Here is a 26982-nt window from a genome sequence, read left to right on the forward strand (position 1 = left end):
TTCTCTCCCTTTTTCTGTCTATCCTCTTCCTTTCTTCTTTCTCTCTTTTTTCCTTTTCTCTTTGGATTTCCTCCTGGGATTCTCCCGGCTTTGTGTTGATGTCTAGTGTCTGGAGGCGAGGTCTCTTGGAGGCTGTAGTTCATATATCATTTGTGCAATATCTTTTTCTCCTGCTAATAGATCTATGTCTGGATTGAATGTACTCTCCCTTAATGTCAAAGGGCTAAATCACCCAGTTAAAAGGTCGAAGATTCTAGATTATTGCAAATCTCTTTCTTCGGATCTCGTCCTTTTTCAGGAGACAAAGGTCTCTGTTAGGGAGGCGTTATTTCTGAAGAAAGAGTGGGTTTCTGATGTTGCTTGTTCAGATGCTAGTGGTAAAAGGAATGGGGTAATCACTTTAGTCTCTAAACATTCTGGTCTGTCTATCGTTTCCTCTGAACAGGATACAGAGGGACGCTGGTTACTATCTAAGTTGTCCGATGGTAATGCTGTTCTCTTTGTCATGAATATCTATGCCCCTAACAAGGATGATCCGGCTTTTTGGAAAACGATCACCAAAAAGCTAAATGACACACCTCATTCTGGCAATCTTATTGTTGGTGGTGACTTTAATTTACCAATGGATCCTATTTTGGATAGGAATTCTGCCTTTAACTTTCGTCCCCCTCAAGCACATAAACAAATGATTAATATGTGTTCGCTGACCCATCTTCAGGATGTTTGGCGTCTTCACAATCCCACTGGCAGTGACTTCTCCTTTTTTTCTTCCCCTCATTCGTCCTTCTCACGTATTGACTACCTTCTGGTTCACTCTTCTCTTGTTCAAGCTTCCTCATCTCCGCTTATTCACCCCATTTTAGTTTCAGATCATGCCGCGGTAACTTTCACACTTATGTCTTTTGCCCCTCGGGTAAGGTCTCGATCTTGGAGACTAAACACGGAAATTTTACATGATGTTTCCCAAGTTCGAGAGTTTTCTAATGATATTGAGACATTTTTCCGTGAGAATGTTGGTTCAGTAAGCTCCCCTGTTGTTCTCTGGGACTCTTTTAAATGCACTTTTCGTGGTCAGGTCATTAAGTGTATGTCCAGGAGAAACGCTGCCATTAAAAAAGAGCTCACAGATTTAGCGGATGAGATTAAACGTCAGGAAGCTCTTTTTCGACAGTCTAAGGATAAGTCATGCTTACAATCTATTAAGAATTTAAAATATGCGTATAATACTATTGTCACTAAGAGAGCGCATATTGGTTTTCAGGCTCAGAAATCTAAGAGGCTGCTGTTAAAAAATCGTGCGGGCAAGACTCTTGCAGCTACATTAAAGTTCCAGGAATCTTCTAATAAATCTTCCCAAATCTCTTCTATTACTGACCATCTTGGTAAGAGAAAATTTCAGACTGAAGAAATTCTTGAGGTCTTTCGCGATTTCTATAATAATTTATATACCCCCTCTACGCAGGCGTCTTTTGAACAGTGCCAGGAGTTTTTGAAGACAGTGCCGTTGAAAGCTATACCGGAGGATGATAATAATTCATTAAATGCCCCGATTACCTCTGATGAAATTACTTCCGCGATTAAAGCCACTCGTTCCGGTAAGGCTCCGGGCGCTGATGGGTACCCTATTTTGTTTTATAAGACCTTCTTATCTGTGATTGTTCCGAAACTTCAATCGGTCTTTGATGCTTTTGTCAAAGATGGTTCTGTGTCTGGCTCTGCTGCTGATGCTACTATTGTAGTAATCCCCAAAGAAGGAAAGGATCATTCAGACCCCAAGAATTTTCGTCCCATTTCCCTGCTTAACATGGAGGCTAAGATTTTTGCTAAAATCTTAGCTAAACGATTAGAATCCTTTATCCCTCAATTGGTTCATTCTTCCCAAACAGGTTTTGTAAAGGGTCGTCTTGCGCGTGATAATATCCGTACTTTTTGTCATATTCTAGGTGCCGCTAAGCGATCCAATCTTCCGGCGGCGGCCTTGGCCCTTGATGCTGAAAAGGCCTTTGATAAGGTTTCCTGGCCTTTTTTACGAGCTGTTTTATGGTGCTCCTTTATCCGTATGGTTATGTCTCTTTACTCCCGACCTAGGGCTAATATAAGAGTGAATGGGGCTACCTCGTCCTTTTTTAACCTTTGCCAGGGTACTAGACAAGGGTGTCCTTTGTCTCCTCTTTTATTTTTGTTGTCCATTGATCCTCTTCTCAGACTGATTGACGTACATCCAGACATTATGGGCTTTTCTTTTGGTTCCCATCAGTTAAAAGTAGCTGCCTATGCCGATGACGTTCTCATTTTTTCAGATGATGTTGCACGTGCCATCCCGGCTATTTCTGAGATCATTTCCACCTTCTCAAAGGTTTCAGGATATACACTGAACAGAGATAAGACAGAAATGTTCCCCTTAAATGCTTACTGCTTCTCCTCTCATATGGGCTCGGCGGGCTTTAAGTGGCAATCTAAGCAACTAAAGTATCTGGGTATTTATTTTTGTTCCACCCTTTATGCTACGGTTACTTATAATGAGTCTCAAACTATTCTTAAAGTGCGGCATCTTTTAGAAAATTGGTCTCCGAAGCATATCTCCTGGTGGGGTCGGCTCCAAACTCTTAAAATGATGATAACACCTATTATTAATTTTGTCTCTTCTATGCTTCCAGTAAAGCTCTCTGATGCCTTCTTTCATGATCTTGATTTAATTACTTCCAAATTCTTATGGAATAATAAAAGGGCTAGAATTGCCTTTACATTTTTGAGGAAACCCTATGAGTTGGGGGGATGTAATCTTCCTGATTGGGGGAAGTATCAATCTGCTTTTCTAGCCTCTCAAGGTGCGCTCTGGTTTTCCCCTCCCCTTATGCATGTTCCAGCTTGGTTGCTAATAGAACAGGAATTGGCCTCTCCTCTTCCAACTGCCTCTTTCTTAACCACAAATACTCTTTTCATTCCATTTTCTAGATCTATTATTTTGGATACTGTTGCTGCGATTCGTAAAATTGATATGAGAGTGGCGATTCCGTTGCATAAAACTAGATGGTCATCCATTTGGCGCAATTCCAAAATTAAGATTAATATTGATCCGGACTTGATGTCTTATTGGTCGGGGAAAGGTATCTCGCTTGTTAAACATTTGTATGATTCCAAAAGTGACCCTCTTCCTTTCTCTACCCTGGCCCAGCAATTTTCTTTATCTAATATAGATTTTTATACTTTTCTTAAGATAAAGGTAGCACTTGCTAGATTACAGCTTCAGCCTTCTTCCCCTATGATTATGCTTTTTCACTTATGGATTAAGTCTGGTCATGTTGCATCTAGGATTTATAAATTTTTGTCGTCCTCGACACTTCCTACCCAAACTGTTGCACAGCAAAAATGGCTACGTCATTTCGAGCATGAGATCACGATCATATTTCTTCAGACACTTGGCAAGATATTGGTAGGCTTTCTCTTCGTAATAAAATCGCCCCCTCACTAATGCAATCTAAGTTTTTCTCTATTAATCTTCTTCACTGGACTCCCATTCGTTTACATGCGCTAAATCTCAAGGACGATGATCGATGTTGGAGTTGTGGGCTAGCACCTGGTGATTTCCAACATATGTTCTTTGACTGCTCTCTTCTCCAACCCTTTTGGGGTCTAGTTCACAAACACCTCATGCTTATCTTTGATATTCAGTTTCAACTCTCTTTTCCACTAATTCTTCTAGGTCCGCTGGCTGCCTCGGTCCCGTTGCCCTTAGATGCCATGGAATTACAATTATTGGATCTTTTACTATCTATTGCAGTCAAGGTAATTCTCATGGAGTGGAAATCTTTTTCTTCAGTCTCTTATCATACTTGGTGGGCATGGGTTTCTTTTCTGCGTAGTGCTCATACGTCTGTTGATCATGCTCACCTTTCTCCGTCTATGTCTAATGATGTGTGGCTGACTCTTGATACGTACATGCAAAGAGCCTCAGAGGGTTTGGTGGCTCAATACCCTTTTGATGTGCCTGGTTAATGATGGTGTTGTTGTTGGGTGAATCCTTTGGAAATCCTCTTCTCTTTTCTCATCTTGTCTTGTCTTTTTTCTTCTTTTCTTCTTTCTTTTTCTGTCTTTGCTTTCTTTCCTTTCTTTCCCTTCATCCCTAAGTTAATATATGATGATGATACTTTTGATAAACACGACTCCTGATTATCCATTGATTCTTCCTTATTCAATGCATTCCTCTGATACTTCCAGATTAATGAACTTTGTAAGGTGTTTTTTAGTGTTAACTCTCATTTTACCAGGTTGAATGTCTTTTAGCTGATATCATTTGTATCATTCTTGATTGTATTCTATGCTTGTTTTTACTCCCTTAAAATAATAAATTCTTTTGAAATAAAAAAAAATAATAATTCCCCATAAAAAGAGTACATTTTAAGACACTCTGGGATATTGTTTACATATGGCGGGAAATATTATCTAAGTGCTCCCTCCCTCTTATCCATACTATTCTCCCCTATGGGGTAACCCATCACTCCGGAAATATTTCATGATAGGGCAGGTAGAACATGGGAAGGCAATGGAATTAGCCAGATAGGGCACTTATATGACTCAAATGGGTTTCAAGCATTTAAAGATCTTCAGACTTTATTTGGCTTCCCTCAGCAGATGTTTTTTAAATATCTACAGATAAGCGATTTCTTTTGGAGGCGGAAGGGTATAAGGGCACTCGAGAATTCTGACTTGATAAAATGCCTACAGTCTGTCGCCAGAAGCCATCAATTAGCAGTGTCTATCAGATACTCTGTCAATATAGAATCCGCGACATTTCATATCTAGCATCTAAATGGAGTAAATTGCTGTCAAAGGATATTACTCCCTCAGATTTCCCTGACGCATTAGGAACTTTGGATGAGGCAGTACACTTAGTTTAAAACTGCAACAATTTCGAACCATATGTATGCTATACTATACCCCTGACTGAAGAATTAACTGGACTTGGAACAAGGGAAGAGATATTGGGGCTAAGGGCACATGCCCTAAATGCGGGTTGGTCGCTGTAGATAGTTTACATATTTTTGCCTCCTGCCCAGGACTGAGTCTGTTCTGGAAAGAGGTGGGTCAGATAGCTGCAAGCCACTTAGGTTTGGTCTTCAATTACCAGAAGGGGAAATTATGCTTGGCTATAAGTTAACACCAGATCTGGGTCTAAGATCTCTTTTTCCATTATTATAGTTACTCTTATCGTTCATGTATGGATATCTGCAACACCTCCAAGAGCATCAGGGTGGTGGGTAACTCTGAGAGAAATATATGAAAGAGAGATGGGTCTAGCTAAGACCAGAGGAATTTGTTCTATGAAAAAATGTGTACGTATATGGGGGGGGGGGGTCATGGAAAAAGGTGGTCAGTAGGATCTAACACTGACCTTTTTGTCCTTTAGTCATTTTAATTTTTTTGTGCTCAGGCGCGTTTCTTTGATTTGATTTTTGATTTCTGTGCATTGTGCATTGTGGTGGTAATTCTAATAATGTATCTGTCTACATATCTACATATTCTCTGTTCCGTATTGTTAAGCAATTCAGTGATTACATTGCCATATGCCTGTATTTGTATTTCATGTTTATTCCCTAAGATGATAATAAAAAATGTGATTTAAATAAAAAAAAGGGCACTTTATGCAAGAAACAAACTACACATATATGTGTATGATTAAGTATAACATATTATTAAGCAACAATTCACCTGCTCTGTCTTGAAGTAAATGCAGACATGCTGTCTTTCTTTTAGATAAACACATATTTTATTGTTTTATTATTTGCAATGCAACAGGTCACATTTACAGCCCATGAAAAAACACCCCGGCCAGCAACATATTCAACATTAAGCATGTTTATTATAATAGTCATTGCGTCATACAAGTGAAGTATTGTCATTTCAGTATCTATTGTCTTAAAACTATTCGACACCTGTGGCCCCAAACCATTTACTCCAAATTTTTGCATGCTTAGCAGGGCAGCCCGTGCCTCATATACCAGCTACTCCTGCTGGCCGCAACAGTCTGCCCCTCGTCCCCTCAGCGACAGCGACAGCTTCGGTTTTTGTGGAGGGCTTCCATTGATCAGCTATGCCTGGTTTAGCAACCATAAGAGCTGTCCCCAATAAAGCTCTGTCGGCTCGTGATCCACCCACTCCATCATCCACACCCAATAGGATTAGCTAGGGGGAGAGCTCTAAATTCAGGCCGTACACACTCGAAAGTTCAGCGAGTAGTTTTCAGATACATGCTATTATGGGGCAAGTCCACTCCATATGGAAGAAATCCGCCGGAGTGTGGGAGCAGCGGTTGCACGCAGGGCTGGGAAGGAGGGCCGCCTTGAACAGCCTGGCCGGGGTGAGGTATGCGCAGTGCAGATGTATGTCTGCACTAGACGAAGTCTAGAGGATATAGTGAGGACTCTAGGAGCCATTAGCGCTTCATGCCACTCTGCGTCGTCCGGGGGTCCAAGCCAACCTTCCCATCGGTGCCCTAAGAGTACTTAGTGTTTCGGGCGCGTTAACAATCAGTGTGTGATAGATCTGGGAGATGGCCCCCTCGCCTAGGGTCATAATCAATAACTTAGTCGCCAATGGACACAATACCGGAATGAACGTGTCTGGGGGAAATTTGGACTCCCAATGTGGGGGAAGCAGCAAGAATTAAGAAATCGCGTCTTAGATTACTTGTATGCCTGCTGAAGTTCTTGGAAGGAGAACATATGTGTGCCTGTCCAGATATCATCTAATTGTGAGATGCTGATGATATCCCATTGAGTGAACCCCTTCAGCATCATCACCTCCCTCAACCATGTGCCGTGCCACAAGGAAGTGTGCTGAGTGAGTTTCATCTACCACCCTGTATGACGAAGTGCAGCTCTCCATCCACTGAACACCAGATGAGTAACATCTGGGAGTACATTGGGAATGGCGCCGCCTAAAAGCATTGCTGTGATACGTGTGACTCCCAGCAAGGCGAGCTCCAGTCTGAAGGCCAGATATGCCCACCTCCGTTGAACCAGGCGTTGACGACCAAAAGATGCCATGCTAAGTAGTACAAATATAAGCTGGCTGTACCAGGCCCCCATGATACGGGATGCGTTGACAGTTGGGGAAAGCCAGTTGAGGCCCAGCATTGTGCCATAGGAAGGAGGTGCCAACTGAATCCATCTCTCTAAACCAATGACGGGAAATTACGCGCGGGAAATTTTGGAAGAGGTACAGAAATCGAAGCAGTACCATCATTTTTTACAAACCTATTCTCCCCATGACATTCAGGGATAGCCTCTGCAATTTCTTAAGGTCACTTTTGATTCCGCGTGTTATGGGGGTGACGTTAATGGACCAAGTTAGGGCTGGGTTGAGGGCCAGCTGGATGCCAAAGTAGCATAAACTAAGGCGTTGGACTGGGATAGTTGTTTGCCAGTCCATACAGTCTTACCAGAATGCCAGTGGGACTAATATGATGGTTGATAACCAGTCTCAAAGCTTCGGCTGCAGAAGCCATAGGCACTGAGGCCCACTGCTTGCCGGGTTCAAGTGGTACAGTAGAACATCATTGGCATATAGTACAATGCGGTCTTTATGCTCCATGTCCCACTCCCATCCCCTAATTTGCGCTTCACATCTTATGAGTCAGGCAAATAGCTCAATAGCCAGCGTGAAAAGAAGGGGGGTAGGGTCCTCCGACGGATGGAAAATATGTCAGAAACCACCCCATTAACTTGCACACAAGCCTTCGGATTGGAGTAGAGAGCCCAAACAATGCAGTGGAAGGGGGGGCGAACCCTGTCGCCTCCAGCACCTGGAACAGGTAGCTCCAATCCTCCGTATTAAATGCTTTTCCGAAATCCACCAGGAGTAGAGCCAGTGAGAATGTCTGCAAATGCCGATGGGGCCATGCCAGGCAGTGCCTAGTACTCCTAGTAGGCATAATTCCACACTGATCCTGGTGAGTTAGGGGCCAGAAGACTCGTCGGAGGCGCGTGTCCAAGATAGTTACGAAGATCTTAAGCTCCCCGTTGATAAGGGATATGGTCTGATAGTCGGCACAGGAAATCGATGGTGGGTGTACCTATGGTAGAACCACTATGGTGGCCTAGATGAGACCTCGAGGGAATGAGCCTGCCTGTGCGGCTTCCCTGTGGAGACATAATAAGTGAGAGGCAAGGATATCCTTGTACTTAACATACAATTCTAAGGGATAACTATCAGGGCCGGGCCTCTTGCCAGGCACCATTGCTGAGATTGCATCCCCAACCTCTTCAATCGTAATGGGTTGTTCCAACTCTCGCCGCTCTGCCTCTGACAGGCTGGGTAGGGGCACCTCATCAAGGAGAGGGGCAGCAGGACTGCGGCATAAAGCGTTGCATAGTATTCAGTGAAGACTTGGGCAATGTCCACAGAAGTATGGTTAGTGTGGCCCGACCGTCCTCTATCTCAGGTATAATCCCACCAGCCAGGGGTCTAAACGCTAACCAATATAACAATTTTCTATTCTTATCCCCTATCCATATACTCCTGCAGTGGATGCTCGCCAAATCTGTTTATCTGTCTCAAGCGAGTGGGTTCTAATTTCTTCTTGGACCAAAGACAACTCCTTGGCGGTAAACGAAGGGCACAAGCTTCAAGCTGTGTGATGTGTTGGTCTCATGTTTTTTCTTTCTGTCTTAATATACTTTTGACATGTCCACGGATGGCGGGCTTACATGTTGCCCAGAGCGTGCCCATTGATTTTACTGACCCTGTGTCTGTGTGGAAGTACGCCATGATTTCACGCCCTCACGTCTTGAGTTTAAGTCACATCTTGAAGGTGCCAAGCATTGCGTCACCACATAGGATGCCAGGTGGCTTCCGACGTGCCTATATGGAGGAGCATTGGGGCATGATCAGAGATCCCACGCTGGAGTATCTGTACATGCGAAATGGTTAAGATGTCAGTGACGGGCATAAGGAGTATCTCTATGAGTGCGTGCATGTGATGAGCAGTGGGAAAGTGAGTGTATTGCCGCTGCCCGCGGTTCCAGATTCTCAACACATCACACAAGCCCAGGATGGTCATCCATTTGCGCACAGAGTTAGCTCTATGTTGCCGCGTCTCCGAAGGGGAACCAGTGGAGTCAGCCGCGGGTCCAACACCGCGCTAAAATCTCCTCCAATGATAGGGAGACCTGGAGGCAGTGGTCGAGGATGCCAAGGACTGTGGCCAAGAAGGACTCTAGAGCCGTGGGGGGGCATAAAGGCACAGGAGGTTCAAGTTGTGGCCCTCTGTTGTACTAGCAAGGGCAAGCGAACAACCCTGAGGGTCAGCCCAGGTCTGTACTAACATCATGGGGAAGGTGCAGAGCAACAGGATTGCCACACCTCCTGACCCGCTCGCATTCTCAGCTTGATAGACACAGTTGAATCGCTGTCATGCTAGAAATGGACACTTCATTCTCATGAGATGTGTCTCTTGCAACATTAAAATGGAGAGGAGCAGAGCGCTTGATCCAATCCAGAAGTTCACGTTCCATGACATCACGTCATAAGAAGTCATGGCGAGATTGGGGACATGATTCTGGTGGAGCCCTGGGACCCCCTGATGGCACGTGAGAGGCCGGCAGTTGAGTGTGTTATGAGTACAACTGGGCGTGTCAAGGCCAAGGCTGGCTGGGCATTGTTAGGACAATGTGACAACCTAGAAAGGAAGGAAAAAAACAAGAACATAAAACAAAACAAAGCATTACTAACATCATGGCCAAGAAGCCATCTCCCCCAACTCCCCCCACATCCCATACTTCCCCTTTAGTATCAGCTGTTGCCCTGATACATAAACCATAACCCAGAACCGTTATGTCACAAAGAGGCGTGGAATGGTGGAACCCGCCAGGAGCTAGGATCAATACTTTACAGTGCCTACATCAAGGCCGGTGAGCATGAGTGTCTCAGGGGATTGACTGTTGTACCTATCAGACGTTTGCATCACGGAGTTGGCAAAATATGACACAGCTAAAAAGGAGATGGAGTTTGGCTAAACCTTTCTTCAGTTTGGTTCGAAGTGTACGGATCCACGCCAATCTCTAATGACTGTTCTGAACATTGCTGCAGTGCTGCTGAGGAGCCAGAACTCGTTGGCAGTTAGGATGTACGCTTGTTGCGCCTTCCATGGCAAGATCAGGTGCAAACTCGTTTCTGGTGAGTGTCGACCCCAGTGCCAGAATTTGATGGATGCTTAGGTGACAGGAGGAGAGCGAGTCTGCCGATGCAGTTGCTTTTCCTCTGTGATGCAGTCTCACACTGATTGCGGGGTTTCGAAGAAGTGTACTTTATCAGCAAATATCACTTTGAGTCATGCTCGGAACAAATGCATGTAGGACAAGTGAAGATCCCGGAGTTTCTGCTGGACAGCTTCATAGGACCTGTGCTTGGCCCTCATGGGTGTAATCAGGAAAGATTAGAATCTTGGAGTTTTGGTCCGGGTGTGTGCAATTTTCCCTCAGAATACAGTCCCTGTCTTTACAATTAAAGAACCGGGCTATCATGGGCCGGTGGGAAGCGTCAATGGAAGGTTTAGTGATGAGTGCTGTGTGAGCTCACTCCACAGCAAACCATGGGGACAGCTTGTCTGCAGTTAACCATGAGTTGAACCATCCCTCCAGAAAATCAGCATGTTGAGTGCTCTCCACGTCCTCCAGAAAGCCCACAAAGTGCAGGTTGGTGTGCCTCGAGCGATTCTCTGTGTTTTCGGTGCGGTGGTGAAGTTTGTTGGTACGAGTGATGAGACGAGTAACCTTGGCTTTGAGATCAAAGACCTCAACTTTGACTGTGGAGAGACGTCCCTCTGCTTCTGGTATGTGGTTGGTGGAGTTTTGCAGCTCCAGATGGAGGAGCGCTACATCAACTCGCACTTCCCCTATTTTGTTTTCAACCACTGTCTGCGAGGCGTGAATGGCCTGAAGAATCTTGTCCAGATCGCCCCCAGGGGGTGCATCTTTATCCAAAGCCTCTCACCCTGCAGAGCCAGCCGGTGTAGTAAACTGGTCAATACGTGGTTGGGAGGGGTGAGGTCTTTACAACCTGGTGCTTTCCTCTGTTTTCCCGCTAAGCAGAAGATGGAGGTACCACCGAAGCCTGGCCCGATTGCCGCAACCTGCAGCAGCACGAGTAGCCAAGCGGTCATTGGTCGAGGATACAGAGGAATAAGAGACTGGGGTATAATTAGGGTGCCGGTGTAAAATTAGCACCATGGCATCGTAGGTGGATCATTCGTAGATCAAGCTATGGCAGGTTGGTCGCAAAACCCCTGCCACAGACAACCTTCAACAACCACCCCTGCGGGGTCTGTGCAACTGCACCCAGCCCTCCATTCAGTGTGCAGCAAGTCCCAAGGTTATCTGAGTGGATGGGCATCAGAGGCCCAGCTCCTGTGTTAGGTCCGCGATCCAAGGGCCGCCCCCACCTCACACACCAGGATCAAGGCAGCACGTGACAATCTACTTTTGAGGAGGAGGGGAGAAAGAAAGCAAGTCTTACACGGCCCACAGGGACCAGTTCAGCCGCCAGCCCCACTCATGCATCAGGAGGAGATGGGGAGGGCCAACCACAGCCCAGCAACTCCAACGCCCCACCACGGCCGGCTCCTGGCCCAATAAATGGCAAAAGTGGGGGCGAGGACACAGCAGGCAGAACGTCATGCTTCCTTCTTTCCAGGATCAGTCACCAACACAACCAAACACAACTTGGGGGGACGTAGGAGGCACACAGAGCCTGAGCCCAGTTCAACGACCACCATCCTGTCGAATGCCCTGAGCTCCCCCTCACCTCACTGACCTCTTTGTAGCAGGATTCAGGGCGCAAGGGCCGTTGCAGCAGTCAGCAGGGTTACGCTTCACCAGGTTTACGCTGGATGGTCCCCGGGGGAGCCCCGTGGCTCCAGTGAGCAAAAGCCAGCGGGGGGGCCTGATCACATGCTCAGTCGGGGCAGTCGGAAACAGTGAGGCAGGATGCCCGAAGTGGTAGCTGAAGGATCTGGACCCACGTCGTCCCGGCTGGTGCAAAGTCTCTCCGAGCACCCAGAGAGGCCGGTCAGTGCAGGAGGATGAAGGCAGGGGACTACCGCAGAGCACAGACCCGCCTGTTGCTGTGTGTCCTGCAGCTGCTCGAAGGATGCCGAGGTCCATTGGACTGCAAAGCCCAGAGGAGTCCGTGCTGCAACCTGGCTTGGGTAAATGGCACGCGCCCGATCTCCTCTCCTCAGCGGGGGCCATAATGTCTCACATCACGCCCCGAGAATAAGTCCCACTGGCATCCTCATACACACCAATGGGCACACGGTGGGGAAGCAATCAGACACAATGAGGGCACTTCATTAGTAGAAACAGGGAGCCCACTTGTGACTCAGCTTCGGAATTTTGAGGGGTTGTCACTTCAGACTCGGTCGCACAGGACCCTGTCATGCAAAATGCCTGCTGCACGCCCCCGCAGGGTAGGAGAAGATGCAGGAGCTTGTGCAGGACGATCGCCAGCCTGTATGGGATGGGTCACTGAAGTGGTTGGCGGCAGATGATGTAGGGCCCGTAGAGTGCGACCGCCAGGTTGACGCCCCAAGCCATGCCTCTATGCTATACTTTTAATACTTATATCCGCAAGTCTTCTCAGAAAAAACACACTCTGTTGAACTATGAATAACATAAATCTTGAAAATCTCAGGGAACACACTTTTATTGCCATATATTTTGTCATGGAGGTCAGCACAGAATCGCACCTGTGGCTCTGCGCTCATGGTTTTTGTACAAACCATCAGCGTAAGTAAGTAAGTAAAATAATTATTTTGTCAGTCTCTCCTAGGGACTGTAATAAAAGGTCTCCCCAGGGAATAGGCTTTTAACCTCTCAGAAGATAGTGTGCAATATTTTCCGAAGGTGGATATCTGGTGGTTAACAGGTGTGTAATTTGGGGTCCCTAGATGACCACGTGTCCACCTGTTTGAAACTGTTTCTGATGGTGGTTGTCACCTTCACAATATTTACATGCCTACATGCTGTGTACATGCCAATCAGTGTAAGTATCAGACTCCTTCAGACACCCAACCCCCAGAGTTACACACGTGTCTCACCACACAAATACTGCATTTGTCCTCACCCTGTACTGGCCCTTCTCAGCTTGCCCTCTCACCATGTAGCATGTGCCACGGCTCTGGCCAGCATGACTGGCATCTCTGGACATGTGTAGATTTAAGAACTTAAGTTTAATCTCCCCTCTGGAAACAATCCACTCACATGTGCTCTTTGCATTCACACTTAAATCATCCATAACTCGTTCCAAATCCAGGACCCCAACAATATTGTCAGGATCCAAGGGTTTAATGTTATATTTTCTTTTCTAATAAAAAGATTACAATATGTGTATATCCCAGCTCGTGATAATCAACACGATGAACAACTCATTCAAATAGCTAAAACAGTTGTAAAAATATTTTCACAAATATTTAAAAAATATGTCATCTTCACAGTATGGCGCAACACAGTTTAATGTATCAAATAACAATAGGATTAACACAAAAACAGGGAAAAAAACATACACAGTTGTCTAATTCTACAAACTGACCCGTTCAATCTGTGGTAAACAAATACTTCATCTGGTGTCCAAATCACCATATACAAGTCCGCAGTCCCAACAGATTCAGTGTTTCAGATTACGCCGACACATTTCGGATGATCAGACTCATTGGTCGCCACCTTCCTCAGGACTAACAAAATGATTCTCCCACATGTACACCACACAGAAACTGTGAAGAAAACAATACACTTTACATGTTTCATGCTTCCTGGCACATCATTTTAATGTAGCAATACTAATGCATATATCCCATCTTTCCACCCTAAGTGGATGATCATTGCCTCCCATACTGAAGGGCCAGAATTCCAAAATTTGAAATCCAAATTCATCATTCATATCACAAGATGTCAGGTATAAGTACAGCGTTCTTATAGGTACACTGCTGAGTCAGGTGCTGGTACAGATCCTGAATGACAAACCTTCCCACTTTCTCAGCTGATTTTATGACAATGGAGGTATCTTTTATTAAAGTTTACCAGTTCTTTTCATTCTCCAATGGTAATAGTGTAGGCGATATACCCAGGTGTGGTTTTTAGTAGGGCAATTTCTTTCAAGACAATAGTTTCAAATGTCAAATGTTCATGAGACACTTCTATGCTCGCTGAGTAAACACACAGGGGGTCCCAATGCCCACAGGGTTAAAAGGCGATGTGTGGGTTGTCAAGAACAACAGATTTAAGTCTCAACTTTTTAAAGAACTGAAACATTTCCATTTAGATATTGCAAAAGTAAGTTTTCTTGTTTGGTACAAAGGATAAACCCTTGCTAGTAAGGAACTTTCTGTTTTTGCAAGTATAATATTGGACAAATTGAATACTGGTATAGAGTTAGGTTAAAGTGTTTTCTGTTGTGGAACCCATCTGTAGAATATTCTCCTTATCTGTGGTTCACCGGATTGTAAATTCTGTTGTTGGCCTTGACCTTGTCCTCTCCCCTTGCATGATGACCCTATACACTCTGCTGACGTTTTTTAGGCTATTGGACTTAATAAATAATCAATGTATCTGGCTGTACATAATTAGCGATTGTTTCTGCAGTAATTGGGCCATATACAGCTACCAAACCTTATGAAAATGAATGTTTTCCATTGCCTGATGATACAAAATACACACTTTGATTTTATTTTTTTAACTTGTTTTGTCCTACACTGTCATCAACTTAGCACTAAGCAGTTATTTTTTAAAAAATAATTACTGTTTCGGCCTGGTGTCTGATTACTTCTGATTTATTCCTATTGTTCTTCTCCAATAACCTTAAGCAGTGGTTCTCTACCTTTTGATTTCTGTGAACCCCCACTTGTTTATTACTGGAATCCCTCGACCCCTACTGAATTATTATTAGAAACCAGGGACCCCCACCGCGTCATTATTGGAATCCAGGGACCCTGGCGTTAGAAATGTAATGATTTGAACCACAAAACAATATACATAAATATGAAAACAAGCATTTATCAAACAAATATACAAATGATGAAATATATTGTTTCATTCACAGAAATAAAATAAAAAACGTATTTTTAATTTTAATGGAAAAGTTTGTGCTCTTCTAAATTCAATTGAGAAAACTCATTGTCCATACTATAAATTTTGTTTGACTGCTCCCACAAATCAGTCAGAGAATTTTAACTTAATTTTTATGCTCAGTTTCTAATTCCTTCACATTTTTATAAAGGTTTACATTTAGCTATTTTACATGTTACTTCTTTATTTATATACACTTTCTTATTCTGTTAATATTATTTAATTTTCTAAGCATTCATGAACTCCTGATTAGTTGTCGCAGACCCACAGGGGTCCCTGGACCACAGGTTAAAAACCACTGATTAAAGGTACTTTGTTTCAGTTGGGAATTCCCACCGGGAACCATTGATGTTATATACATCCCTCTACTTTAAAGCAATGTTGTGAGGCATTGGAAAAAAGTCAGCGAGAACCAATACTGACTTTTGGTGCCTGTTGCTTCAAGCTAGGCTGGTGTCACACGCCGGTCTCCAATGCCAGTGTAAGGCAACACATTGCTAAACCCCACCGTACCAAAATGTTCTGTGCACTTAACCTTCTGCACCTATTCACAAACCACAGCCCTTCCCTTTGCACAAAATGGACCATCAAAGTATTGGTCTATTTCGTGAGTGCCATTTCAGAGCTTTTAGAAATGTTAGCCTAAGGGTGGTCTTTCCCCAGACATTTTGCATGTTTCCGTCCATTTGTGCTGGAAACATTTTTTGTTGGCCACAGGGCTCTGTGCCCTAAACATGGGCAAATTGGCTTACACATGATTGGCATACTTAATTTACTTTTAAGTCCCTTGCAAAGCGGTATACCATATACCGAGGGTCTGTAAATTAAATACTGCTAGTCTTAAAACAGCTGCGTTGAGAGGTTTAAAGTGCACATGTGTGGATGGCCGTCGCAAGACGGCCGGCCAAAAAAGACATACCCACTTTAAACATTGCAATACAAGCCTGCCTTCCTTCCTGTTGCTGTCAGTCAGCAGTGACCCCACCCACGTCCTGACGCTCGGCTTGGAAAAATAAAATGGTTAAAATGGTAATAAATAAGCATTATATTTTTCATCTCGGGGGCTTTGAGGGGGGATTTAACTGGGGTGACACTCCTCTGCCCCTGCTAGGAACCTTTCTCCCTCTCCACTCTATTTTTCCTTCTTTCTCTCTCTGGACATCTCATGCTAATGTCTCCGACATAATGGATGTCTCTCTGTTGTGAAGCACTGCTTTGCTTTTTATACGTAGGTTTGCACTATATAAGTTCCTTACTCTGAATATTTAGCGTATGGTGCTCTTTACTGTTTTCAATTTTATAGCAGAATGTTTTTTTCCCAGTTAGGAATTCTCAGATAATGAGAACTCCTGATTCCATGCAGCATTCAACGAACACTCTCTGCAGCGGGGGGCCTGAATGGCGCAGCTGGGAACATAATCATTTCACGGTAGCTTTTGCATTAATTATATATTCCATTATCAGTGACGTTGCACCAGTTAATCATGCTAACATTGCTGCAGGCAGTCATTGAAAAACGCATTACAATATATATCTCACAAAGCAGATTGAAGTGGTAATCAAAACAGCAAACACTTTCACTGCAAACAAATAGCAATTTAATATATATAGGCACTATTAAACAGTAAACAACTTGTGTAATGTACTTTAGCAAAGAACTCAAAGTTTTCTATCACCACCCACAGTCATTCCTCCTGGCCTTCTCTAGTCACCTTATGTGACTGGCAAGAGCTTTGTGCATCTCCTGAGACGGTACCAAGATGTACATATTCACAGAAGACGCATGAGGCTCAAGCGCATAGAAGACCAATTCCAGAAAGGGCCAGATGTGCTAATATTCAAAGTGCAATTCAGAAATTGCAAAAAATAACGCATCACATTTGCAGGACCGCAAATCTTAAAGCACCAAGCAACATCCGCCCTAAATATAATTTCCTTAGGTGGCCGCAATCATCATTTACCTATTCCTAATTCGCGATTCGGTATCAGTTTTGGTCTCTTATTTTGGTAACAGTAGTTAGATAATTGTATTTTTGTGCTGCAAACAGAGTTTGCCCATTGGCAAAGCAGTATTCCCCACCCTGTGGACCTAACATTTTCACAACTACTACATTTCCGTCGGGGAGACATTTAATTTAGAGTTAAACAGTTGACTTTTTACTGGTTTTTACAGATAGTCTATTTTCTTGTCTATATTTATTTTTATAAATGGAAAAAAATACAGAAATTAGGGTTTCTACTAGACGAGTCTCAGTACAGTCAAACATGCCTGCTAGGCCAATGGCCTAATGTCAGTTGAGGTAGGGGAGTTTAAAAAACACAATCTTATTAAAGTTTAAATGATAGCAGCATTACAGCTGTCTAAGGTGTTCTGCAGTGCAAATGATGTTTGGACATTAAAACATGAGTAAACATTTGTAGGTTAAATAAATGTTTGAATATACCCATTGCAGCTTATTATACACTAAACACAAAATAAATGTGGATACAGATAAAAGGAGCAGAAAATATATATGGATAAATTCAGACTGAAATGCCAACAAATAAATACCATAAACCTAGAGCTCTACTTATAAAGTATGCTTATTCTGTGGTAAGCTTGCTTGTTGTGATGACCAGTGGGAGATAGATTGTTATAGGACTTAAGACGGCCAGGTTGCATAGGGCAGATCTGGAGACACACCATCTGAAAGGGCTTGTGATGGAGGAAAATTTGCCTTTACAGCTGATATTTTGGAAATGTCAGGCTGCCCGGGGTCCACGCAGGGGACCCTCCTAACAGGGCGGCCACCTTAGTGCCATAGGAAGGCACACGAGTCAGCTTACTTGTGCCCCGGTCTAGGGACCAGGGGGTCAGTCGGCCGCGTCACTTCCAGCTGTGGTGGGGGAGGACAAAGGTACAAATACCTTCCCCCGCCTACGGTGCAGCCTCTTGCCTGCTGCCCGTCTCGCTGTTTAGACGTGTCTTATAATACCAGAGACCTGCAATGCAGTGAGTGCATCGACCCCCCTCCCCTCCACCTTAGGTCCCTTGGTGGGGGAGTCAAGGCTTCTTAGCCAGGCCAGTGCAGATGATGCATCCGCCAGGAGGGGGGAGTAGGGCAGCTCCCGGGAAGTTCATGGCAGCTCTTTACCCCAGGACATGGCGGCCCGGTTTGTGAGGGGGGGAGCCAGTGAGCATTACGAGGCTCCCCTCCCGCCCTCCGTTGGGGCAGCGGAGCTGGGTCCAGCCAGCGTGGGCAGGACCTGAGTGGCGGGGGAGAGGGCAGTGAGCTTGCGACGCTGCCCCGCCTGCTGTTGATGTGGGCTGGGAGACTCTGGCTGCGGCGGGCTAACTCTGAGCCTCGGCCTGCATGGGCCTGCTGTTGCAGGGGTGGCAGCCAGGGCCCCCCCCGTCGAGGCTGACCTGTCGGTCTGCTGATGCGGAGGAAGGCAGTGAGGCGTGTCGCATCCTCCGCTGGCGATGCACAGCAGAGAGAGTGCCGAGCCCAGTCGTGGGGCCGGGGGGCACATGGGGGCGGTATTCTCTCCCCACCTGTCCCCCCGGGAGCAAAAGTTGCCGGGGCCTTGGCCGCGTGGCCTGGGGGGGGTCGGCGATCTTCAGGATCGGCGCAGAGCACGCAGTCTCTCCCTCACCTTTAGCTGCCAGTACTGCCTTCATCCTCACCGGTGGCTCCCTTCGGGCTGTTGTCGATTGCTGCCACCCATAGGGACATCAGTGGTGATAGGATACCGCAACTGATTTGGAGCCCTGCGTCGGCCTCCTCACCATCGTGGGGGCGGTGCAGTCATTCTTTCTCAACTGTCTCCGCCCATGCGCGTAGGGAAAGGGCTGCGGGAATAACATCTCCCTACTTTGATTGACCATGGCGTGCATGTTCTGGACAGTCCGGTTCACATGCCTTCTGTGCCAGTAGAGAGGGTGCGTGGTTGATCCTCAGACCAGTAAGACATTGCAGGTTTCCTCGCACCTTTCTTGCCTCCTATCCCTGTGTGTGCGCACACATTTGCAGAGCTTGAGTTTTCTCAGACCTCTGCCTCAAGAGATCCCCGGGCAGTGCATCCGGAGGCACTGTCGGTGCCCAGCCGCCACCCGAGCCTTAGGTGTGCGCAGCGGCAGCAGTATCCGGCGATCCTGCGGGAAGGTGAACCATGGTAGCCCCCGAGCAAGTGAACCACAATCCACTCCCTCAGCCCGGAGAGCTGACCCCAGAGCAGCACCATGAAATGAAATGAAATGAAATGAAAAAAATATTTAATAAAGCGCACTGTGGCCAAGCGGCTTCCTGGCGCTGGGAGCTAGGACCAACCAATCACAGAAGGGAGTTAGCATAAGTTTAGCAAGAATATGCCTGAGAGAACAAATACGTTTTTAGTGCTTTGCGAAAGTGGGAGTAGATAGGAATAGATCGCATAGAAAGGGGAAGGCTATTCCAGAAACGGGGGGCCTGAACAGAAAAACGGGTGCCTCCCGTTCTGGATTTGCGAAAGCGAGGGACATTGAGAAGGGCCAAAGTAGAAGAGCGAAGGGTGCGAGCAGGAGTATGAGAGGAGATAAGAGAACAAATAAAAACCGGCGCAGAACGGGCAAGAGCCAAAAAAACAAGACAACCCAATTTAAAGAGAGACCTATGGGAGACAGGAAGCCAGTGAAGGGACTTAAGCGCTGGGGTAATGTGATGTGTTTCTAGGGAGACGAAAAATGAGACGGGCAGCTTGATTCTGGATAGCCTGTAAACGACGTAATTCATAGGCTGGGATGCCCACATACAGGCTATTCCCGTAATCGAGACGAGAAGTGATCAGAGCCATGATAATGATTTTAAGTGCATCTAGAGAAAAAAAACGAGAAATGTTTCGGATAAGCCGAAGAGATAAAAAACAAGAAGAAACAACAGAACTGATTTGGGCGTGCATGGAGAGATCATGACTGAGCTAAATACCCAAAGTTCTGACTGAGGAAACAGGTGTAGGAGGGGAACCAAAAGTGGGGGGCCAGAAAGCGGGGGACCAAGGATTGGCTGAGCCGCCCGTCAAAACCAACTCGGTTTTGTCCGGGTTAAGTTTAAGATGATTCGAGCTCATCCAATCGGAAATAAAGACCAAAGTAGAGCGAAATTTAGAAAGAGACAGAGGTGAGGGGGAAAGGTCAAAGACAATCTGGAGGTCATCTGCGTAGTTATACACAGAGACCCCCAGATCAAGAAGAGAGGTGATGAGAGGGTAGATATAAAGATTGAAAAGAAGGGGGGAAAGAGAAGAGCCTTGGGGGACCCCACAAGGGACCAGACGAGTGGGGGCAGAAAAACCAGATATGTGAACCGCTTGAGAACGTCCCGAAAGAAAGGACGCAAGCCAGGAAAGGGCAGAGCCCCGAATGCCCGCTGCGCCGACACGGTCGAGAAGGATGGAATGATCAACCGTGTCAAACACAGCGGACAAATCAAGGAGGACCAAGGCTTGACGGAGAGAATAGTCGGCTTTTGATTTCAACTCATCTAGGACCGCAAGGACCACTGACTCTATAGAGTGGCCCCGGCGGAAACCAGCTTGATGAGAAGCCAGGAGATGGTTCTCCTCACTATAAGCATATAAGCAAGAGGTGACATAACTTTCTAGAATTTTACCAAGATAGGGAAGAAGGGAAATGGGCCTAAAGTTAGAGGGAAGCGAAGAATCTAGGCCAGGCTTTTTAAGAATAGGCAGAACAATGGCAGATTTGAAAGATGAAGGGACTGAGCCAAGAGCAAGAGAGGCATTAAGAAGAGAGAGAGGGGGAGAAGGACAGTTAGTAAATAATGCTCTCAAAATACGGGCAGGGGCGCAGTCGGCCGGAGAGCCAGACTTAATCTTAATAAGCAAGGAGAGAAATGAATCTAAGGAAATAGGTGAAAAAAAATCAAAAAAAGAAGAGGGCGCCAAAAGGGAGGGAATAGAAGAAAGGGGAGGAACCGAGGGAATATTGGATTTGATCCTAACGATCTTTTCGATGAAAAAGTCGTTAAGAGAAAGGCAGAGGTCCTGAGAGGGAATAAGACTGGAATTGACGCGGTCCAAGAGCGCCAGATCGTGAACCAGAGAAAAAATCTCCTTGGATTTATTGGCGGAGAAGACCACTTTCTCAGAAAAATACTTGGTTTTGGCCAAGAGGACGGCATGCTTGTATTCATTTAGGAGGCGTTTATATTGAGCCCGAAGAACGGGGCAATAATTACGTCTCCAATGACGCTCAGAATTTCTCAGATTTAATTTCAGGACTTTGAGATCAGTATTAAACCATTTGTGAGCGTCATAGGGCCGAACGGCCTTAGTTTTTCTGAGTGGAGCAACCAGGTCGCAAAAAGAGGACAACCAGGTGTTAAGTGCTTCAGCTTGAGAATCCAAGGAAAGCTCAGAGAGATCAGGGGTAGAAGAAGCAAGAGAGAGAGAAAGAGAATTTAAGTCAACCCGATTCCAATTGCGTGCGACAAGATTTTTGGGTAGGGAGGGTTTATCAGGAACCCCAAGATTAATAGAAAAAGAAATAAAAGAGTGATCAGACCATGTGCAAGGAAGAATGCTGGGAGGGAAAAGCGAGCAGTTTAGTGACCAGATTTGGTCAAGAATATGACCCTGGTCATGAGTAGAAACAGTGACATGCGCAAGAAAGTTAAGACACTGAAGAGTAGCCGAGAAGTCATTGGAGGACAGATCCTCCTTAGAGTCGCCCGGCCAAAAATTGAAGTCGCCCAGCAGGAGAACTGAAGAGTTATTAACCACAAGTGTGGCAAAAAGTTCCTGCAGGGTGGCTACGAACAAAGGCATATGCTGGGGGGGGGCGATACATGAGAACAACCGTGAGGGGAACTGGAAGATTAAGTGAACGGGCAACCAAAAAATCCACGTTAGGTATTGAAGAATGGGGAAGAAGCTGAAACTGTAAGCTGGAACGAACAATCATGGCCACGCCTCCACCCATCTTGCCGTCAGGGCGATCCGCCCGAAGGGCGTAGTAGGAAGAGGGGAGCATGGCCAGGACATCAGGGAGTGAATCAGACGAAAACCAAGTTTCAGTGAGAAACAAAAAATCAGGGGACTCAGTGTGCAAAAAATTAAATAATTCCAATTGGTGTTTAACAGCCGAACGGGTGTTAAGAAGATAAGCAGAGGAAATATTAGAAGAGGGGTAAGAATGAGTGGTAGAAAAAAGGAGCCCCAGCGGAGAGGAAGGGGCCGTGGACAGAGCAGGAAGATCAGGCAACGAAGTAGAAGCAGAAGTTAAAATTCCAAGAGTGTCAAGGTGCTGCAGTAGTGAGGAAGTAAGAGTTTGTTCACCTTTGTAGGAGTGGAGTTGAAGGGAGGTATACACCTGCAAAGAGGCAGGGTCTATGGCCCCTGGTCCCGGCCCGTCGCGGACGGGCGCAGACGGGCTTAACTTAGGCGCAACTTCGGCGCGCCTTCGTCGCGCCCGCTGAGCTCGACCGCTGCGCTGCCGAGGAAATAATGGCATAATATAGACTGCACTGGCAGCTAAATATGGGCGTGGCAGGGGGGGAGAGACCGAAACACTGCACCGCCAACCCCAGAGCATCCAAGATGGCGACCTCGCCCGTCCCCGCTCCAGTGACCAGCCGGCAATGGAGGAGAGCGAAGGGCGGAAGGCGCTCAGGAGCGCGAGCAGGTAATGAGGCTAAAAGTTTAAGAATGCGCAGAGTCCAGGGCGCAATCACAGGAACTCACAGGGTTCCGTTTAAAAGAACAGCAAGCAGGTAAGCGTTACTCCCGGTAAGCGCGTCGGGAGATCTGTGGTGTCAGTCAAAGCTGGACAGGCCAAGGAATACGTACCAGCGCAGGTGTGTGTCAGGGCGGGGGCGGAATGGCTTAAGGGGCTACAGGACACGCACATTGTGTGCCCAGGGGCGTCTGCCGGACTCGGGGGGCAGAGGCGACAGAGCTGTGGATTACAGGGGCAAACCAGGCCACATATAGCAGCAGGTGAGGCACCCTGCGAGGTAGGACCTACCATGTGCTGCTGGTGAAAGGTGACCAGTGCGAGAAGGGTCTCAAGTTAAATCAGGGGCCTGGCGGGTGTCACACCTCTCCCACACGGCATCCCAGGCCCCATATGGACTAGAATTTGGCCTGGTGAAACACGAGGTGGCCCAGGAATCTTCTCTCCTTAATTACCTGTTCTCTCTGGAGCAAGCGGTTATTGACTCCCTAAGATCCTATGGTTGGATGAAATACAGCTTGGGGAATTTACCACATCATTGCGGGTAAAAAAAAAAAAAAAAAAAATTAATCATGGCTCATAACACCTCAAAGCTGAATCCTGACGGGACCACGCCCCATCATATAATATGCGAGAAACAGTAATCAACAGGTACAATGCCTTTCGCTTGATGGAGATATGGACAAATTCCACCAGAGAAGAGACCCAGGGTGTCAAAATTAACTTCCAGGAAGTACTGTGGCCACAGGCCGTCTTGGCAAATGCATTTAGTTAAGTTAAACATTATTCACCTCACCGGCACTTTCGTGTTAAACGTCTGCAAGCTCGCCCTTGGAAACATTTTACTCCGAGGAAACTGTATTTGCCTCAAGTACTTATCATTACATGAAGGGACTCTCGCATGTAACTGCACTTTTGTTAAAATGATTAACCTTGTAGAGCGAGTACAGCTAATTCTGATAATAGAGATGCATCTCCAGCACAAAGATTATAGCAGCACACAGCAGTCACGGTATGGTCTGTGGGTTGGGGATGCTCTCAAACTCATATCCTGCTCCATAGTAGCTGGCTACGAGCAACTAAGTTTCCCCAGGAATGGTTTGCAAACATTGCACTTTCCAGGAACTTTCAGGAAACATCAAGTTGACCTGTGGAAATTTGACTGGGTGGTTTCTGGTGCGCGGCACCGTCACTTTATTGTATGTGCATGGCCTACTAATGCTATCCCAGCATCAAGTTTACCTGGTTAAAACTTGACCGGGGGGTTCGGGTGCGCGGCACCCTTCACGTAATTTCAACACCGGCACCCTCACAGCCTGCCAGAACGGCGCTGTCTGTTTTAAAGATGTCCACACCAACAGGCATCAATCAATTCAGTATGCACTACAATTTTATTGCCTGCTGTCCAAGCCATTCTTATAGCGTTGTGGGCCTGGTATAGTCTAAATTTCACACTTGCACAAGCTCAGGGTTAAGTGTTGTGATGCTACTATGATTGGCAGCACGGGAGGAGCAAGGTGTGGGGCAAACTGAGGTGGCTGCCTGAGGTGAGTGCGGGCATATAGTTGCACAATGGGCAGCAGGGTGCAGTGAGTGAGGCAGGCGGGCCTACAGGGGGCTTGGGAAGTTCCCGGGAGGGTCTCTGTCATTGAAGGCCAAGGTGATGCACCAAGGAGGTGACAGGATAGAATACTTTCATTGTTTGGGGCTAAAATCCCAGCACACAATTTGTAATCTCTCTTTGGTTTAATGCCACACCGTGAGAAAGTACCCATGGACTTTAATTAAGTGTTGCAGTGGCTCCAATGCTATAGTACAGCAAGGGGCCCTCAGGCTAATGCAATTCTATATAATAGTCCTTTGCCCAAATCAAGATGGGCCCAGTCCATGCCAGACATTAAACCTCATTTCCATCCCTGATGGGCTAAGGCTTATGTGTTTATGGCTGTCATCTGTGTGGGTGAGCATGTTAGCGCTGGACTTGCATAGGGGCGAATGCCTCACCCCTCCATCGTTATCAGGTGCTTTAGTTCCTTCGCAGTTTTTGTTTCGCAAGAGCATGCGGTGAGCGTTGCCGGGGGCTCGAGGTCCACTCTGCGCAGGGGACGAGGCCCAGAAGGTTAGTCGCAGGTTCTCTGCACAAACTGGCCAGTAGAACCTGGAATGCGCAGGCGCGCTGCTAGCGCCAGTTGTAGCTGGGCAACTGCTGCCTGAGTAGTTACCCTTGAATGAGTGTTGCACGTCGTGCTCTGTCCTGCGCCGGAGTGCGTCCGAATTGTGTAATTTACTTGCAGTCTTACATAGCGTGGACTTGGCCCGAAGGAATCAGAGGGCTTTACAACATGAGCAGGACAACAGTGTACTGCGTGTTAGCTACATTGATTCAACACAGCTGCCAAGGCAGAACGCTATGTGTGACATGCTCCAAATTTCAGTGTACGCATGAGGTGACACTGCATTTACACAAGAGGTGATGATGGGTACGTTTACAAATGAGGTGACTGTGCATTTACACATGAGGTGGCGCTGTGTGCGGTTACACATGTGGTGGCACTGTGTGTGGTTACACAGGAGGTGGCACTGTGTGCGGTTACACATGAGGTGGCGCTGTGTGCGGACACATGAGGTGGCGCTGTGTGCAGTTACACATGAGGTGGCGCTGTGTGCCGTTACACGTGAGGTGACGCGCGAGGTGCAGTTACACAGGAGGTGACTGTGGTGTTACACAGGAGGTGACGCTATGTGCAAGTTACACATGAGATGACGTTGTCTGCAGTTACACAGGAGGTGACGCTGGGTGCAGCTACCTTGAGGAGACACTGCAGTTACACTTGATGTGACACTGTGTGCAGTTACACATGAGCTGACACTGTGCAGTTACACATGAGCCGACACTGTGCAGTTACATATGAGTTGACATGGGGCAGTTACACATGAGGTGACACGGTGCAGTTACACACGAGGTGCGAGTACTCAGGAAGTGACACCGTTTGCAAGCACACAAGAGGTTACAGTGCGCAAGTGCACATGTGGTGACACGGTGTGGAATGTAAGGATGGAATGGGAGGTGGCACCCAGTGGCCAGGAGTATTACAAGCATTTCAACAACCTTGGCATTCTTGAAGGGTATATGCAGCCGCGCTAATGGGAAGAGCCTGACTCTGTTTTTTAAAGTATCTTTGGCAAACCTGGAGTGAACTGCAAAACAGCTTGGGCCTCGTGTTAGATGATGCAGGCGTTCTAACTATATATCGGACCATGTTGCTGCGCTTCTAAGACAGAGGTGAATGTCTCCTGAGAAGTTTGGCTGCATTATAGTTGTTTTAACATTAGTACTGGGGCCTACAATCACCTGGGATTTTGCAGTTATAGAAAGATATGCAGCCGCTCTAATGAGAAGAGCCTGACAACTTGAGTAGAAGTATAGTTAGCAGACTTGGGGTGGACTGCTAAAACAGCTTGTGCCTCACATGTTAGATGATGCGGGGGTCGGTGGGCACACACACATTACCAGCGGGGGGAAGCACCCCACTTTTCCAGGTAATAGGACCAGCAGTCCGGGGCATCTAAGTTCAGGGTAATTAGAGGGGCGTGCTAACTCTGTATTGGACTGGCCATGTTGCTGCGCTTCATAGACAGAGGTTGAATGTCTCCTGACAAGTTCGGCTTGCATTGTAGTTGTTTCAACAATGGATCTGGGCCTACAATCTCCTTGCATTTTGCAGTTATAGAAAGAATAAAATTGCAAAGGAATAGCAGTGTAGGAACTGGGCACACTTAGCATTAAAACCAGCAATTATGAAGAATTGGGGGGTGTCAGATATTTCTTTGCAGTAATATCAGGGAACTGTGGATACGTTCCAACAGTGTGAGATACTTTGATGACTGTCATGCTTTTATCCACAGATTAGCGGGGCAGGTTAACGGGCCGCATCTGTCTCTGTGGGTTTTATGTGTGGTCGGGTCATTTGACCGAGTTGAGCCACTATCACTTGGCTTATCTGGGCATGAAGGGATGCCAGGCTAGATTCTAGTGAAGGCAGGTAGCGGTACTTATGGGGTTTGTGATGTATTGTCTCACTGGCATCCTGTCATGCTAGGGGACTATGTACCTAGGCCAGGCAATGATTTGACTTTCCAGGGTAGGAGGGT

The sequence above is a fragment of the Triturus cristatus genome, chromosome 5_1, assembly GCF_964204655.1.
Source record: "Triturus cristatus chromosome 5_1, aTriCri1.1, whole genome shotgun sequence".
NCBI classification, from domain to species: Eukaryota; Metazoa; Chordata; class Amphibia; order Caudata; family Salamandridae; genus Triturus; species Triturus cristatus.